General features: G+C 36.4%; 1 long non-coding RNA gene across 1 annotated transcript; it reads left to right on the forward strand.

Moving 5' to 3' along the window:
* The first annotated feature begins 3,210 nt into the window (after positions 1–3,210).
* LOC132559741 (uncharacterized) lies at positions 3,211–4,066 on the forward strand. Its single transcript, XR_009554633.1, has 3 exons — positions 3,211–3,272; positions 3,538–3,586; positions 3,847–4,066. It is a non-coding gene; the product is annotated as an uncharacterized LOC132559741 (long non-coding RNA).
* The last annotated feature ends 2,003 nt before the right edge of the window (positions 4,067–6,069 follow it).

Here is a 6,069-nt window from a genome sequence, read left to right on the forward strand (position 1 = left end):
TTGTATCTGTGTATACATTGTTATACAGACCCCAGTATCTACCCAGGTAATAGTCTGTTGTATCTGTGTATACATTGTTATACAGACCCCAGTATCTACCCAGGTAATAGTCTGTTGTATCTGTGTATACATTGTTATACAGACCCCAGTATCTACCCAGGTAATAGTCTGTTGTATCTGTGTATACATTGTTATACAGACCCCAGTATCTACCCAGGTAATAGTCTGTTGTATACATTGTTATACAGACCCCAGTATCTACCCAGGTAATAGTCTGTTGTATCTGTGTATACATTGTTATACAGACCCCAGTATCTACCCAGGTAATAGTCTGTTGTATCTGTGTATACATTGTTATACAGACACCAGTATCTACCCAGGTAATAGTCTGTTGTATCTGTGTATACATTGTTATACAGACCCCAGTATCTACCCAGGTAATAGTCTGTTGTATCTGTGTATACATTGTTATACAGACCCCAGTATCTACCCAGGTAATAGTCTGTTGTATCTGTGTATACATTGTTATACAGACCCCAGTATCTACCCAGGTAATAGTCTGTTGTATCTGTGTATACATTGTTATACAGACTACCCAGTATCCATTGGTATACAGTCTATTGTATCTGTGTATACATTGTTATACAGACCCCAGTATCTACCCAGGTAATAGTCTGTGTTATCTGTGTATACATTGTTATACAGACTCCAGTATCTACCCAGGTAATAGTCTGTTGTATCTGTGTATACATTGTTATACAGACTCCAGTATTGTAATATCATTGTGTATACATTGTTATACAGACCCCAGTATCTACCCAGGTAATAGTCTGTTGTATCTGTGTATACATTGTTATACAGACCCCAGTATCTACCCAGGTAATAGTCTGTTGTATCTGTGTATACATTGTATACAGGTAATATTGTGTATACATTGTTATACAGACCCAGTATCTACCCAGGTAATAGTCTGTTGTATCTGTGTATACATTGTTATACAGACTCCAGTATCTACCCAGGTAATAGTCTGTTGTATCTGTGTATACATTGTTATACAGACTCCAGTATCTACCCAGGTAATAGTCTGTTGTATCTGTGTATACATTGTTATACAGTACTACCCAGGTACCCCAGTATCTACCCAGGTAATCTGTTGTAGTCTGTATCTGTGTATACATTGTTATACAGACCCCAGTATCTACCCAGGTAATAGTCTGTTGTATCTGTGTATACATTGTTATACAGACCCCAGTATCTACCCAGGTAATAGTCTGTTGTATCTGTGTATACATTGTTATACAGACCCCAGTATCTACCCAGGTAATAGTCTGTTGTATCTGTGTATACATTGTTATACAGACTCCAGTATCTACCCAGGTAATAGTCTGTTGTATCTGTGTATACATTGTTATACAGACCCCAGTATCTACCCAGGTAATAGTCTGTTGTATCTGTGTATACATTGTTATACAGACCCCAGTATCTACCCAGGTAATAGTCTGTTGTATCTGTTATACAGACCCCAGTATCTACCCAGGTAATAGTCTGTTGTATCTGTGTATACATTGTTATACAGACCCCAGTATCTACCCAGGTAATAGTCTGTTGTATCTGTGTATACATTGTTATACAGACTCCAGTATCTACCCAGGTAATAGTCTGTTGTATACATTGTTATACAGACTCCAGTATCTACCCAGGTAATAGTCTGTTGTATCTGTGTATACATTGTTATACAGACTCCAGTATCTACCCAGGTAATAGTCTGTTGTATCTGTGTATACATTGTTATACAGACCCCAGTATCTACCCAGGTAATAGTCTGTTGTATCTGTGTATACATTGTTATACAGACCCCAGTATCTACCCAGGTAATAGTAATAGTCTGTGTATACATTGTTATACAGACCCCAGTATCTACCCAGGTAATAGTCTGTTGTATCTGTGTATACATTGTTATACAGACCCCAGTATCTACCCAGGTAATAGTCTGTTGTATCTGTGTATACATTGTTATACAGTCCTGTTGTATCTGTGTATACATTGTTATACAGACCCCAGTATCTACCCAGGTAATAGTCTGTTGTATCTGTGTATACATTGTTATACAGACCCCAGTATCTACCCAGGTAATAGTCTGTTGTATCAGTATCTACACAGGTAATAGTCTGTTGTATCTGTGTATACATTGTTATACAGACCCAGTATCTACCCAGGTAATAGTCATTGTTATGTACCCAGGTAATATCTGTGTATACATTGTTATACAGACCCCAGTATCTACCCAGGTAATAGTCTGTTGTATCTGTGTATACATTGTTATACAGACCCCAGTATCTACCCAGGTAATAGTCTGTTGTATCTGTGTATACATTGTTATACAGACCCCAGTATCTACCCAGGTAATAGTCTGTTGTATCTGTGTATACATTGTTATACAGACCCCAGTATCTACCCAGGTAATAGTCTGTTGTATCTGTGTATACATTGTTATACAGACCCCAGTATCTACCCAGGTAATAGTCTGTTGTATACATTGTTATACAGACACCAGTATCTACCCAGGTAATAGTCTGTTGTATCTGTGTATACATTGTTATACAGACCCCAGTATCTACCCAGGTAATAGTCTGTTGTATCTGTGTATACATTGTTATACAGACCCAGTATCTACCCAGGTAATAGTCAGTTACCCAGGTAATAGTCTGTGTATACATTGTTATACAGACTACCCAGTATAGTCTGTTGTATCTGTGTATACATTGTTATACAGACTCCAGTATCTGTGTATACATTGTTATACAGACCCCAGTATCTACCCAGGTAATAGTCTGTTGTATACATTGTTATACAGACTCCAGTATCTGTGTATACATTGTTATACAGACCCCAGTATCTACCCAGGTAATAGTCTGTTGTATCTGTGTATACATTGTTATACATTGTTATACAGTATCTACCCAGTAATCTACCCAGGTAATAGTCTGTTGTATCTGTGTATAAATTGTTATACAGACCCCAGTATCTACCCAGGTAATAGTCTGTTGTATCTGTGTATACATTGTTATACAGACTACCCAGTATCTACCCAGGTAATAGTCTGTTGTATCTGTGTATACATTGTTATACAGACCCAGTATCTACCCAGGTAATAGTCTGTTGTATCTGTGTATACATTGTGTATACATTGTTATACAGACCCAGTATCTACCCAGGTAATAGTCTGTTGTATCTGTGTATACATTGTTATACAGACCCCAGTATCTACCCAGGTAATAGTCTGTTGTATCTGTGTATACATTGTTATACAGACCCCAGTATCTGTGTATACATTGTTATACAGACCCCAGTATCTACCCAGGTAATAGTCTGTTGTATACATTGTTATACAGACTCCAGTATCTACCCAGGTAATAGTCTGTTGTATCTGTGTATACATTGTTATACAGACCCAGTATGTATACATTGTTATACAGACCCAGTATCTACCCAGGTAATAGTCTGTTATATGTTATACAGACCCCAGTATCTACCCAGGTAATAGTCTGTTGTATACATTGTTATACAGACCCCAGTATCTACCCAGGTAATAGTCTGTTGTATCTGTGTATACATTGTTATACAGACCCCAGTATCTGTGTATACATTGTTATACAGACCCCAGTATCTACCCAGGTAATAGTCTGTTGTATCTGTGTATACATTGTTATACAGACTCCAGTATCTACCCAGGTAATAGTCTGTTGTATCTGTGTATACATTGTTATACAGACTCCAGTATCTACCCAGGTAATAGTCTGTTGTATCTGTGTATACATTGTTATACAGACTCCAGTATCTACCCAGGTAATAGTCTGTTGTATACATTGTTATACAGACCCCAGTATCTACCCAGGTAATAGTCTGTTGTATCTGTGTATACATTGTTATACAGACCCCAGTATCTACCCAGGTAATAGTCTGTTGTATCTGTGTATACATTGTTATACAGACCCCAGTATCTACCCAGGTAATAGTCTGTTGTATCTGTGTATACATTGTTATACAGACCCCAGTATCTACCCAGGTAATAGTCTGTTGTATCTGTGTATACATTGTTATCTATTGTATCTGTGTATACATTGTTATACAGACCCCAGTATCTACCCAGGTAATAGTCTGTTGTATCTGTGTATACATTGTTATACAGACCCCAGTATCTACCCAGGTAATAGTCTGTTGTATCTGTGTATACATTGTTATACAGACCCCAGTATCTACCCAGGTATAGTCTGTTGTATCTGTGTATACATTGTTATACAGACCTCCAGTATCTACCCAGGTAATAGTCTTTTGTATACATTGTTATACAGACCCCAGGATCTACCCATGTTATAGTATGTTGTATACATTGTTATACAGACCCCAGTATCTACCCAGGTAATAGTCTGTTGTATCTGTGTATACATTTTTATACAGACCCCAGTATCTACCCAGGTAATAGTCTGTTGTATCTGTGTATACATTGTTATACAGACCCCAGTATCTACCCAGGTAATAGTCTGTTGTATCTGTGTATACATTGTATACATTGTTATACATTGTTATACACCCCAGTATCTACCCAGGTAATAGTCTGTTGTATCTGTGTATACATTGTTATACAGACCCCAGTATCTACCCAGGTAATAGTCTGTTGTATACATTGTTATACAGACCCCAGTATCTACCCAGGTAATAGTCTGTTGTATCTGTGTATACATTGTTATACAGATCCAGTATCTACCCAGGTAATAGTCTGTTGTATCTGTGTATACATTGTTATACAGACCCCAGTATCTACCCAGGTAATAGTCTGTTGTATCTGTGTATACATTGTTATACAGACCCCAGTATCTACCCAGGTAATAGTCTGTTGTATCTGTGTATACATTGTTATACAGACCCCAGTATCTACCCAGGTAATAGTCTGTTGTATCTGTGTATACATTGTTATACAGACTCCAGTATCTGTGTATACATTGTTATACAGACTCCAGTATCTACCCAGGTAATAGTCTGTTGTATCTGTGTATACATTGTTATACAGACTCCAGTATCTACCCAGGTAATAGTCTGTTTCTGTGTATACTACCCAGGTAATAGTCTGTTTGTATCTGTGTATACATTGTTATACATATCTACCCAGGTAATAGTCTGTTGTATACATTGTTATAAACTCCAGTATCTACCCAGGTATATAGTCTGTTGTATCTGTGTATACATTGTTATACAGTATCATTGTTATATACCCAGGTAATAGTCCTGTGTATACATTGTATCAGTATCTACCCAGGTAATAGTCTGTTGTGTGTATACATTGTTATACAGACCCCAGTATCTACCCAGGTAATAGTCTGTTGTATCTGTGTATACATTGTTATACAGAAGTATACATTGTTATACAGACCCCCCTGTTGTATCTGTGTATACATTGTTATACAGACTATCAGTTCAATCCTGTTATATTACAGTATCTTTTATTGTAATTAATGTGCTTATTAGTTCTGATAAAAGTCCCATTTAAAAGATCCAATAATTCAGTCTATTTGTTAATATGTATCTGATAGTTCGCTGCAGGCACATACATTATATTTCGATAGTTATTTTTTCAATTTTAAAAATGATTTTAAAAGAGGTCCTACAAATGTGTGATGAGTAATTGGTGTCTGTTACACTGCCGTGAGTATAGATTCATTGTTTAGATTGGGAATTACTGTCAGTTGTATTAGAATTGTTTATGTGTTATATATGTACCAGGTGATGTATAGAACATCTATAAACTTAATGTACTTACCTTTGATATCCACCATTTATTTTGTAGTGTTACCTCCCCATATAAATACTAAGGGAGATAACTTCTACAAATATAGCATTTTAAACAGTAAATATTCATCGTAGCAGCAAGTAGAATTCCGTAGATATTTTAAGCATTTTTAAAGAATATTTTACATCTATGTTAGATACAGTGCATGTAAGGAGTTTTTTTTTTAAATAGATAACTGTTCTTGTGATGCTCAATCTATTTCATTTGTGTTTACGCTTAACAAT

Source organism: Ylistrum balloti, unplaced genomic scaffold, assembly GCF_031769215.1.
Source record: "Ylistrum balloti isolate Yb309-2 unplaced genomic scaffold, AGI_CSIRO_Ybal_v1 Utg370962, whole genome shotgun sequence".
Classification (NCBI taxonomy): Eukaryota; Metazoa; Mollusca; class Bivalvia; order Pectinida; family Pectinidae; genus Ylistrum; species Ylistrum balloti.